The following is a 14,262-nucleotide window of genomic DNA, read 5'->3' on the forward strand; positions in this document are numbered from 1 at the left end:
ATTAATAATCAAGAACTAAGGATGATAATGTGTACCTGTATACCCGATATTTGTGAGTACCTAATAGTCAAATTCGGTTATTTTAAATCAGATTTGGGTTGGGGTGAAGAGTGAAAAATGTTACCTGATTGAGTTCGAAGTCGGGAATGAAAATCTAAACCCGTTACCCGAATTTATTAATATATATATATATATATATATATATATATATATATATATATATATATATATATATATATATATATATATATTTTGAATGAACATCATGTATGGATTTAAAGTATCAATCCCTTTTATATAGTTAAAATTCATATCATAAGTTTATAATCATTGTTACAACAAATATATTAATTATTATCATTACTCCCAACATAATTAGTATAAATTTCTTTTTAATTTTCATTATTTATCAATTTTACTTCAAATTCTATCTTTAACTTTTTCTTTAGTTTTTGTTAACTCCGAGTTTTTAATAAAAAAAATGCTTTATATTTTTCAACCTCTAGAACATAATAATTATGTAAATAAGTAATATTTTTATTTGTTTTTTTTAAACCGTTTGATATTTCTTGTTTTGTTGTTTTTTAATAATGTTATGATTGATTTTTAACTTTTACAATCTTATATACTTAATCTTTAATCAATATTTTGTAGACCTTTCTGTTTTAAGTTTTAACAACAATAAAGTTGACTTCTTCTATAATGTTGATTGTTTTATAATGAAGTGTATTCATGAATGATGGTTTTTTTTTTAGAAAATTAATTTGATGATTTTTGAACATTTGTTTATATTTAATTAAAAATTACATACTATCAGTTTTATGTTTATTTGTATTTTATAGTATGGATGTATATTATATAGTGTGGATGATTAACTATATATTGTTTAAAGATAAAATATTTATTAATATTTTAAAGTCAATTTTATTTTGGAGTAACATATTAGTTAAGATATTATATTTAATTTATATAATTTTATATAATGTTAGTTTAAATGTGTTAATTAAAATATAATAATATTTAGTATGTTTAGAAAATAAGAAATGTAATTTAACACTTAGAAAACGGTTAAAATCATTTTATTAAAATCCCAAAAATTGGGATGGTCAGAAATCAAGCTAGACAAACTCTAGCTATGTTTAAAGATGACAATCAAAAGACCATAAAAAAATAATTAGTAGTATTCATGGATTCTAAGAAAAAAACAGAGATTATAAACAGAAAAGACTATATTCAAGTCTAACCATCTCAGCCTGACATTTTTGCATGCCATACATTTTAATTGAGAGACTTTCTTCCCCTCCCTCTCCCTCTTCCTATTCCTATTCCTCTTCCTCTTCCTCTTTCTTTTCCTCTTCCCATTCCTTTGACGATGAAAGAAGATTGTATTGAAGAGAATGATGAGTATTGTTATTTCTTATTTTGAATTCCCTCTTTGTACGAGCCCATTTTGATTTGATAAAAAGAATTGTTTTTGAGAATTTTAGGGCTTTTACCTTTGTTATATTCAACTTGAATTTCTGTATTTTGTCTTCAATTATCTTCAGGTTCAGCTTCAGACTCCACATCGGTTTTAGAATCTTCTTTATCGGCTTTTGAATTCTCTATTTCAGCTTTGAAATTTTGGGTGTCTTCCACTTGAGTTTCCTTAACAACAACTTCATCTTCTATTTCCATCATAATCCTTCGCATTACAAAAAAAATTATTATCCTCTTCACCTTGATTCCTTTTACTTTTTTTTTCTTCACTGTTTTTTTCCCTAGAATCTTTCTTTCTTTCTTCTACAACTGTTTGATCTTTCAGTTTAGACTCCTCTATTTCTTTATTTTTTTGTATGCTTCCTGGCTTTTCTAATTTTTCTGCTATTCTTCTTTAGCTTTATCACATTTATTGTGCAGGAAAGTATTACAGAAAGCACACCTTTTTGGTTTCCATTCATAAGAGATTTCCATGACATTGTTATTTCCTTTTCTATTAACAACTACCATTTTCATTGGTAGGACACTCCTAAGATGCACTTCAATGCTAATTCTAGAAAATGACAAGTGCTCTCCTACTTCAGTTATTTGGTCCATATATAATGGTTTCTCAATTGTACCTGCAAAATGACTAATTACTTCAGCATTGTACATGTGGGTTGGAATGTTCCAAAGCTTGAACCAAATCTGGGTTGTTTCCTTTAGTTTGTTTTGTAGATTCATCTCTACTGACCACTTTTCCAACTTCATACAATTTGACCATATGTAAGTATGCTCTTTCTCCAATATTTCTTTTAGATTTGATCTATTTTTGAACTGCATGAAGTAGAGGTCATGTATGTTTGTAAAAACTTTTTCAAACTCATTTTCTCCCCAGTATTTAATTAGAGCTTCTTTGGTAATTAAGAATGATACTCTGTTTTTTCCAATAAATTTTATAATAGGATCGGCTTTATCAATAGAGATGGTGGTTTGACGATTGATGAAGGCTTATGAAAAACGGTTTGAAAGAAATATTGTTAGGTATTTGATTCACTTTCTATTCTACGCAAACCCTTGTAAACACTTGAAACAGAATCAAGTGCGGAAATGTTTACTTAGGTTTGAAGCTTATGAACAAGAATGAGAAGATGACAAAAATGAACAACATAGATGTTTGTTTATGGATGTTCGGAGCAAACTCTCCTACGTCATCCCTTCTTCCAACCACCAGAAGGATTCACTATAATATGCTTTGAATCAAATACAGTTTGCACGAATAGCTCACTGTTGAACAAAACAGACTCTATTCAAATTACAATATGATGAAGAATATCACTCAGCTAAAACGATGCTTTGATTCTAACTCTCTCTTGATTAGCACACAGTACAATTAGGAAAGTAACTAACAATTTGATAGAATGAATAGATTGATTGATTTTACTCTCTGTCATTCCAGTAAGTAATGCAACACGTTCTTCCGTTGTCCTTAAGAATCTTTAAATATGAACAGGTACCAACGGTCGAATCTTCATACTGATATGTGGCACTCTTCTATTGGAACGCCTCCATAGTACACAACAGAATCTGAATACAAGGATCGTGGCCGTACACAATAGGTAGTGCGCCGAATATTTTTCAGGGATTTATCTGCAAAACAAGTAGTGGGGAAGGATATTCGCTTACGTGTCATATGTTGATTGGTCGCATATGGCTGTCGTATTGATCTTCACTAGAAAGTGGAGCAGGAGTAGCGTACAGCTATAGCACGTGGGTAGGCGGGTGCTAGCTTCAAGCAAGGCATTAGACGTATTTGAATTAAATGACCTCGTCTAATGAAATCAAACGTCCCCGTCTAATAACAGAATCCATTAGACCACCTGGTCTAATGGGATTAGACTTACGTCTAATTACAGTCACTTCAGACTAATCTGAAGGAGTTAGACTTCACGTCTAACTTTCACCAATTAGACTGCACGCCTAACTTTCACTAGTTAGACTGCACGTCTAACTTTCACTAGTTAGACTGCACGTCTAACTTTCACTTTCCATTAGACTGCACGTCTAACTCCACGAGTTAGACTACACGTCTAATTACGGTTCTACTTCAGACTAGTCTGAAGGAGTTAGACTGCACGTCTAACTTTCACAATTCATTAGAATGTACGACTAACTCCACGAGTTAGACTGTACGTCTAACTCCACGAGTTAGACTGTACGTCTAATAACGAGTCCATTAGACTACACGTCTAACTCCACGAGTTAGACTGAACGTCTAATTACGGTTCTATTAAACTGCACGTCTAACTCCACAAGTTAGACTACACGTCTAATTACGGTTCTACTTCAGACTAGTCTTAAGGAGTTAGACTACACGTCTAACTTTCACTTTCCATTAGACTGCACGTTTAACTCCACGAGTTAGACTGCACATCTAATTACGGTTCTAATTCAGACTAGTCTGAAGGAGTTAGACTACACGTCTAACTCCACGAGTTAGACTACACGTCTAACTCCACGAGTTAGAGTACACGTCTAATTACGAGTTCATTAGACTGCACGTCTAATTACGAGTCTATTAGACTGCACGTCTAACTCCACGAGTTAGACTGTACGTCTAATTACGAGTCTATTAGACTGCATATCTAACTCCACGAGTTAGACTGCACATCTAATTACGAGTCAATTAGACTACACGTCTAACTCCATGAGTTAGACTGCACGTCTAATTACGAGTCTATTAGACTGCACTTCTAACTCCACGAGTTAGACTGCACGTCTAATTCCTCCAGTTAGAGTGCACGTCTAACACCGCTTAGTTAGACTACACGTCTAAATTCATTAGTTAGAGTACACGTCTAACACCATGCATCTAATACCAAATTGGTCTAATGAACCTCATTAGAACCAAGTCTAATGAAATTTGATTTCGATACACCTGCATCAAAAACAATTAGACGCATATATAATCCATTCATCATTTCATCATCAAACACTAGGAGAAATAAGGGTTTCTATAATGAAATTCAGTAACGGCTGTATACAGCTGTTACAAATATATTTATATCAGTAACGATACTATACTACCGTTACTGATATAAATATATATGTAACGGCTGTATATAACTGTTACTGATGTCTGATTTCAGTAACGACTCTTGGTTTAAGGTACCGTTTACAGATACCCCATTAAAAAAACAAATGAAAGGCGACATATTTGTAACGGTTCTTTGAGTCCACCGTTACAAATAACTGGACTTATCTGTAACGACATTTATGTATCACCGTTACAGATACTCCATTAAAAAAACGAATGAAATGAAACATATTTGTAACGGTTTTATGAGTCCACCGTTTCAAATAACTGAACTTATCTGTAACGGCATTTATGCATCACCGTTACAAATAACTGAACTTATCTGTAACGGCATTTATGCATCACCGTTACAAATAAGAACTTATCTGTAACGGCATTTATGTATCACTGTTATAACTAACTGAAATTATCTGTAACGACATTTATGTATCACCGTTACAAATAGCCCATTGAGAATATAGTGAGTTCTTTCTTTCTTCTTTCTTTCTCTCTTCTCCCTCCGTCCTTCCTGCGACTCTGTTACAATGAGTTCTTCAATCGATCCAAGTTCTTATTTCTCTTCTTTCTTCGATGCAAGTTCTTCAAATCACACATTCTGTAATCATTTCTTCAAATCGCACATTCTTTTTACACGTTTGCCGGTGCCGCCAGTTCTTCGCCGCTGCCGTTAGTTCTTCGCCGCTGCCGCCAGTTCTTTTACAGGTTAGTTCTTCGCCGATTGAAAATACAAGTTTTTGATAGTTTTTTTTATAGTTTTTGATAGGTTTGCTGATTGTGAGGAAGGCTCTTTTTTTGATTGTTTTTGATAGACTCTTTTTTTTATAGGAATTTAACCAATGTATGAAGACGATTTTGATAGGTTTGCAATTAGTTTCTAGTTACTGTCCCATTGATTGGTTTCCAATTAGAATTCTGGTTACTGTCCCATTGATAGGTTAATTTAGTCTTCATTTGCAAAACCCTAAACATGGTATATGTAGATTCAATATTGAAGGGCTTCTTGAATCTGTATTGTGTTAGCATATGAGTACATGTGCATTGCTGCAGTTTGACTTTAATCTGTATTGTGAATATTAAGTTGTTTTCAATTCATTTGTTGCTGCAATTTTTGTCTTTCCTGTTTTGATAGATAGTTTTGATGATGACTCCTTTCCATTTGGCCTTTTAGGTTAGACCTTTGAAGGGTTAATTACACTCTATTTCGGTTGTTGCTAATTTAGACATAGTCACTTTCAGCTAAGTAGTAACAATCTCTTCTTTGTACAACTAGCTAGCTAACATTCAATAATTAGTCTTGTTGATTTTGGATTATCTTATTCTTGCATTACTCCATTCTAGCTGAAATGAGACTTGATTGATGTGGATTATTTGGATTAGTTTAAACTTAATTCATCTTAAATGTGACAAACTTTTGTATAGGCTATTATGTTTGATAATTGTATTCAACAAATAATTTAAAGCATTATTTTGAGTTACATTTTACATTTTACATGTTGCTGCTGCTTTCACTTGTTGTATATGTAGATCATTCATTCTACTACTCTACAACTTTGCATTTTTTCATTTAACTTATAAGAGATGTGTTTAATAATTCAAGCAATTATATCATGACCAAGTAATTAATTAATGCCATTAATTCTAAGACATAATAGCTAGCTAGGTAATATACCATTATTGGGCCGGTCTGACCAGGTGGAAGTTATGAAATGAAAAACCGGCCGGTCCTTATGTCATGATCAATTATATATATTGTGTACGTACGTAAAAGGTAATATATATATATATATATATATATATATATATATATATAAAAGATATTTTGGTAATTAATTAATTACAAAACTAATTAAAGCATTCAAATTAAAGACTAACTGTAGTAGTAGAATTTGACACAAACGATCAAACTAATTAAGTAATAAATCTTATACGCTCTAGCTATTCATGAATCAAACATCACATTATAGTCTTTTAATTTTTATATAGTTTTATTCTTTGAAGTTTAAAGACTCTCTAACGTTGATTGAAGTTGCTATTGATGTTGCTGCTTCTACCTCCGCTGTCTTTCGTCGCTATACAAGTTAGTCTTCAAATTCTTTTAATTAGATTAATTGATGAGTTTGATTAATGGATTATCGGTATGTTATTGCATTATTGAATTATTTAAATGTTAGGTTATTGAATTGTATGTTGATTAGGTTATGATATGATTATTTGTATGTTAGGTTATTGAATTGTATGTTAGGTTATTGAATTGTATGTTGATTAGGTTATGATATGATTATTTGTATGTTAGGTTATTCAATTGTATGTTAGGTTATTCAATTGTATGTTGATTAGGTTATGATATGATTATTTGTATGTTAGGTTAGGTTATTGAATTGTATGTTGATTATGTTATGATAGTTGATTGAATTATATGTTAAATAATTGGAATAGTTAGGTTTATGATTCAATAAAAATAAAAAACTTTATTTGACTTAGTAATATTTTGTCTAGTCCCAATAGAGCTGCGAGAGGAGATTGAGGCTCAGAGACGACTATCGCGTGAAGAGATTGAGGTTGAGAGACTAATGTCACGTAAAGTTATTGAGGCTGAGAGACAGCGTTGCGAGGCTGAGAGACTGCGTTGAGGCTGAACGTGACCAATATAGGGAAGAAATGCTTCAGATGAAGAATCATATGGCAATGATGTTATCTATGTTTCCCGGTGGCCTTCCTCCCCGTCCTCCACCTCCTACTTGATTGTGGGTATTTTGTGTATTTTGGGTGTTTTGAATTATGATATTTGAATATTTATAATTATGATATTTGGGTATTTTTTTAATGAGATTTTTGGGTATTTTGAATTATAAAATTGGCCTATTTTCGGATTACAGGTATTAATAATAATAATTAAAATAATAAATGAAATATTAAAAATTTATGTAACTGTTTTATCTTAATCAGTAACGGTTCTTCTATTCCAATACCGTTACAGATAAAATAATCAGTAACGAATCTTCCTTCATAGTGCCCTTACAGATAATATAATCAGTAACGATTCTTCATTCATAGTGCCCTTACAGATAACTTAATCAGTGACGGTTCTTCCTTTATAGTGCCCTTACAGATAATATAATCAGTAACAATTCTTCCTTCATAGTGCCCTTACAGATAACATAATCAGTAACAGTTTTTCCTTTATAGTTCCCTTACAGATAACATAATCAGTAACGGTTCTTCCTTCATAGTGCCCTTACAGATAATATAATCAGTAACGGTTATACAAGTATAGTGCCCTTACAGATGAGTATAACAGTAACGATATTAATGCCGTTACAGATATGCATATTAGTAACGGTTATTCAACACTGTTACTGATAATTCGTAAGTATCTGTAACGTGTGTGTCTGTAACGAGTCGTAACGGCGTTTTGTGCCCTTACTGAAGATCAATAGTAACGACTTATAGGGTTTTCTGTAACGGCGTTAGCCCTTATTGATGCCTGTTTTTTTATTAGTGAAAATTCCAATAGTCAAACTATTTCAACACTTTAACCCAACAGTTTCTACATAAATTTCTGCAGGATCTGTTGATTTAACATTGCTTTCCTCATTTTTTTAGATAACTTCATCAATTATCCTCTCAATCTCTTTTCCTGTAACTTTCTTAATTTCTTCCAGAATAAACTTGTTTACTTCTTTAAATTTATTACTTTTGTTCTTCCCCTTTCCATGATGGCAAAAATAGAGTAATAGAACAAGTAATTACAAAACCCTAAGAGATGATCACAGATAAACTACAATCGAGGGCAAATTCCAGCGGCGCTTACAAATGTACAAGAAACCCTTGATTAGAAACACTTAATGGATGCCTTATAGTGCAAGACTATATCGTGCCGCTAGTGTCGATCGTGTTGTGTCACTTGTGCCTACTGTGCCGCCCGTGCTGATGGTTTTGTGTCGCCTATGTCGATTGCACTTCCTTTAATCAATGGTGATTCCGATGTTTATTTGATTACTTACGGCGCAAAACAAAATCGTGTTGCCCGTGTATATAGTTTCACACTCGGGTAATGGGATACCCATCAGGGAACGAGTACGCGACAAATTAGGAATGGGGATATAAATAGAGACCGTCGGGTTTGGGATGGGTAGTAAATTAAAAATTGGGTTCAGAGATGGGTATTTCACTACCCGGCGAGTAGGGTACTCGTTGCCATCCATAAATGGAACCCTCCTTAGAGACCCTCTTTAGATTGATGAAAAAGAACATTTGATTTTTGAGGAGCAATAACAATTTAAGGAGCCGAATTATATCAAACAAAATGACAATAAGAGGGTTTCTTTATTCTTGTCCAACTCTTTTTTATTTTCAATTGCTGAATCATTTAATTCATCATTCACAATATTAAAATATTATATATTTTTAAATTAGATTTTCAAAAACAAAAGTGGGAATACAAACAATTAAAAATCAAAATAAACTTACTTTTTCCTTATCAAATAAGTTAAAAAAATATAGTAAATCTCTCAAATAACACCACATCAAACAAGCTCTAAAATGTAAAGTTGAGAAGTAAAATAATGATGAACCAAATTTAACTGAAAAAAGAAACAAGTTTCAAAAGCATCCTTACATTGAACCATTTGTTTTACCTCACATTCTTAAGATCAAACCTCTAGTTTTAGATTAGTTTCGAAGACAACTTAAATTTCACCTCAATCGCTTCTTAAAAACTAGCCTTCTAAGAGATACGGTGGTTAACAACCAACAGAGGCAGAGGCTTTGATGATTGATGCTTCATTTATTTTTGTTTACTACCCTTATACATCTCTTATACTCCTATCACAGTCAGTCTTTTAATTTAAACACATAACCAAATGAAAAACAAATAGTTTAATTAGTTGATAAAAAAACCTTAGAAAAAGTAATGCATAAAAGATTCTTTAAGTTTTAGTGCTCCGTTTAAAATCTATCAATATTCATTCAACCAAACAAGTAAAAAAATAAAGACGCGCAAGCTTGAAAGTGGAAAATCCTTTAACAAGAGTAAAAAACTAACAGGACTTTGAGACCGCTTAAATCATTCACTATTATATCGCTTATAATGGGTTACACAAAGTTCTTACAAAATAAGATTTACAATCCAACAAATTACGTACATAAACCTTTAAGAACATTATCATCGTTAAAGATGACACATACATATATAATGTATATTTACCAACTGTAGAAATACACAAACCTAGGTGTCTAAAAAGAGAAGAAAATAATTTTTTCTTCATTGCTTTCGTCTTGCTCTCTCTCTGTCTAATTTCTTGTTTCCTTCTTGATTGTCTATTTTGACTGAAAACATTTGATGCTTATTATATAGTATATAATATAATATATAATAATATAATATAATATAATATATTAATATAATATATTATATTATACAATAATATATTAGTCCAAGCTCAATGGGATGGACACCCTAACAAACTCCCCCTCCGGTTCATATAATAGGTTCCAACAGGTCTGCTCTTTGCCGACAAGACTCAAGTTTTTCACTCGACAAAATCTTCGTCAATATTTCAGATTCGTTATCACTAGTATGCACTTTTCCATGTGCAATAGTTTTGTTTCAAATATTTATCGAATTAGTGGTATCTCACATCAATATGCTTCGACCTTGAATCAAATGACGAGTTCTTAGAAAGGTGTATATCACTCTAGCTATCGTTAAACATAACAAATGTCTCTTGTTTATTACCTAGTTCATCGACTTCATCCAAAAAGCTTCTCTGCAACCCTAAATGATTGAGATAAACTAACTAACTACTATAACAAAATAAACAATAGAAAGTAGAGTACAAATCATGGAGTACATCAAACTCCCGACAACAGATAAATATGGAACTCTACTCATTTATCCTTCTTTTTTCTCACTCATAGGACATTAATCAGAAGTGCGCTTGAAATGACCTACAAGTAGAGAATAAATTGTCTTCGCCTTACTAATGTTGAATCTTTCTACAAATTTCTCAATGTAGTATTTGTGAGTTTAAGCAATGATTGTTAGAAAATTGAAAGTTGTAGGCCTTTATTGTCTTTTATACCATTAGGGTTTATTTAATTATTAATGGGCTTGGACTTGTATGTATAAGTAATTAAGGATTTCTAGGCTAATTATTACTATATAAAGGTTGTTTGTAAAGGTTGATAATACAACACTTAAGATTCTCAAGACTTTTTCCTCTTTACAAATATCTATTTTGCATAGTTTCATATCTTCGTAGCTATTCTTAAAAGATCCAATAGTCAAAGCCAACATTTGGTATCAGAGCTAGATTGAAGAACATGTCGTCGATAAGATCAACTTGAGATGCGACGACAATGAAGATTGGAAGAGAATGGAACGTGACGCTCTCCAATCTGTTACTCACGAAGAGTAAATACTCGGTGTGGGAATTGAAGATGCGGGTAAACTTATAAGCACAAGGAGTGTGGGAAGTCGTGATGCTCGAAGATGTCGACGAACGGATGGATAGAATGGCTCTCGTCACCATCTATCAAGCACTCCCTGAGGATGTCCTTCTCATGGTGGATGAAAAGGATTCTACCAAGTTAGCGTGGGAAACGTTAAAGACAATGCATGTTAGAGTGAAGAGAGTCATGGAGGAAAAAGTGCAAACGTTGAAGACACAATTCGAGGCGATTCGCATGAAGAATGGGAAATCGGTGGATGATTTCGCCATGAAATTGACATCCATCGTGACTGGTATCTACTCGCTGGGAGAGAAGGTGGAGGAGATCTCTGTCGTCAAGAAGTTCCTTAAAGCTTTACTACAACATACATGCAAATTGTTACAGCGATCGAGCAATTTGGTGACCTCAAGAATATGACCGTCGAGGAGATTGTTGGTCGTCTCAAAGTCCACGAGGAGAGACTTCACGGCTACGGAGACCAAGAGGAGGAGCACTTATTGCTCACGCATGATGAATGGATGTCATGAATGAAGAAAAACTGAGAAGCCGATTTTTCTTCTAGATCGTCGAGTCGAAGTGGCAACAGTTGAGATAACCGTGGTCGTGGAAAAGGGCAATGTCAAAAGAAAGATTGTGCAGAAAGCTCACCTCGACAAGAAGATACCAAGCCCCGCAAAGACAAAAGCATAGTGAAGTGTTACGCTTGTAAAAAGTATGGGCACTACGCGTCTAAGTGCCCTAATAAAAGGTCTAACGATGAGGCAAACCTCACTAGCTTCTATGACGAGGAGCCAGCATTAATGTTTGTTGAGGTAGTGACGAAAGCTTTTTCCTAAGACGATGATGTAAACCTCACTAGATTCTATGACGAGGAGTCGGTATTAATGTTTGTTGAGGGAGACGAGAAGACAAACCTTACAGAGTTCATGTGAGAACTGTCCAAGGAGGAACTAGAGGTCGTGTTGTTCAATGAATAGAAAGTCATGGAGAAACTCCTCGCAAGTGGCGATGAGTGTAATCACACTTATGTGTGGTAACTTGACAATGGATCAAGCAATCATATGATGGACCATCGAGAGAAGCTCAATGATCTCGACGAGAAAATTACCAAAAATATGAGACTGAAGCAAGGCGCACAAGTTTCTTAATCCAGCTTGTGGTAAAATCTATGTGAGAAGAGATGCCGTATTCAAGGAGGAGAAGAAGTGGGTGTGGTGTAATGACAACAACAAGCTCATACAAAATTCCATAAAGTTCGAAATCTTACGAGATGTTTATGCGGAGGCACCACTGGTAGTGATGGATCTTGATGAATTGTTGTTGCTCACCACCGACGAGCCAACAATATATCACGAAGCGGTAGTCGAAAAGCCGTGGAATGAGGCCATGAACAAAGAGCTCGAGTCTATCAGGAAGAACAAGACATGGGAGCTCACCAAATTACCACCCGGTGACAAGAACATTGGGTTAAAGTGGGTTTTCAAGTTGAAAAGAGACAGAGAAGGTAACATCCTCAAGCACAAATCGAGATTGGTAGCGAAAGGCAAGGTGCATAAGCATTGCATTGACTTTGAGGAGACATTTGCACCGGTGGAGAAACATGACACAATTAAGCTAATTCTTGCCATCGCCGCTCACCGTGGATGAGAGATTCACCACTTGGATGTCAAATCAGCATTTCTAAATGGTGACATTGAAGAAGAAGTCTATGTCGCTCAACCTGAAGGCTTCATAATCAAGAATAAAGAGCACAAGGTGTGCAAGTTATACAAGGCTCTTTACGGACTGCGTCAAGCACCAGGTGCGTGGAACACTTGCCTTAACAAGAGAATGATGAGTCTCGGCTTCGTGAAGTATTCTTAAGAGCAGGTTGTGTACACGAGAAACCATGGAGAAGAAGTACTCATTGTTGGCGTATACATCGATTACTTGATTGTGACATGATCAAGAATCAAGGGTGTTGAGGAGCTCAAAAAACAGATGATGAAGGAGTTTGAGAAGAGTGATCTCGGGTTACTCTCGTACTATCTTGGTATCAAGGTGGATCAGAAGAAAGATAACATCGAGGTGAATTAGGAATATTATGTGAAGAAGGTGTTAAAACAGTTTGCAATGGAGGATTGTAACTTGAGCAAGTATCCTATGGAAGCAAAGTTATAGCTCGGAAATGATGTGGAAGGAAGCTTAGTGGATCCGAAGGAGTATAGGCGTATCATCATGTGTCTAAGGTATTTGATGCACACTCGACCCGATATATATTATGTAGTTTGCATAGTGAGTCGATACATGGAGAAGCCTACCACTCTACACCAACATGCAGTAAAACACATTCTTCGTTACATGAAGGGAACAACGAGTTATGGGATTCAGTTAAGAAGAGGACGATAAGTTGAATAACTTGTTGGCTTACTGACAGTGACCTAGCTGGTGATAGAGATGACAGAAAAGTACTAAAGGGATGGTGTTTTATCTCAACGGGAATCTGATCACCTAGAAATCTCAGAAGTAGTGAACTATTGCTTTATCTTCATGTGAGACGGAGTTTATGGAAGCTACTACAGCGTCGTGCCAAGGACTTTGGATGAGAAACTTGTTGAGTGAGGTGCTCGGATGCAAGCCGAGGCCGGTAACCCTCTATGCCGACAACAAGTCGGCAATAACATTAATGAAGAACCCAGTGTTTCATGGATGTAGCAAACACATTGACACTCAGTTGCACTTCATCCGTGAATGCGTCAAGAATCGATAGATCGTTGTAGAGTTAGTAGGCACTAGAGAGCGGCGTGTAGACATTCTCACTAAGGCACTAGCAAGAGTCAAATTTGTAGAGATGCAAGAGCTGCTCAATGTAAAGAATATCGAACCAAATCAAGATTACATGGGAGATTGTGAGTTTAAGCATTGATTGTCAGAAAATTGGAAGTTGTAGGCTTTTATTGTCTCTTATACCATTATGATTTATTTAATTATTAATGGGCTTGGGCCTGTATGTATAAGTAATTAAGGGTTTCTAGGCTAATTACTCATATATAAAGGTTATTTGTAAAGATTGATAATACAACACTTAAGATTCTCAAGACTTTTTTCTCTTTAGCAAATATCTATTTTCTAGAGTTTCATATCTTCATAGATGTTCTTAAAAGATCCAATAGTCAAAGTCAACAGTCTTTTTGAGATAACCAAAGTTTTACATTCTTTCTATCACGAGAAATATCATTCTGAGTATCTATTTCTCCGGTCCCAAATCTTTCATC

Source organism: Impatiens glandulifera, chromosome 8 (assembly GCF_907164915.1).
Source record: "Impatiens glandulifera chromosome 8, dImpGla2.1, whole genome shotgun sequence".
In the NCBI taxonomy this organism is placed as follows: Eukaryota; Viridiplantae; Streptophyta; class Magnoliopsida; order Ericales; family Balsaminaceae; genus Impatiens; species Impatiens glandulifera.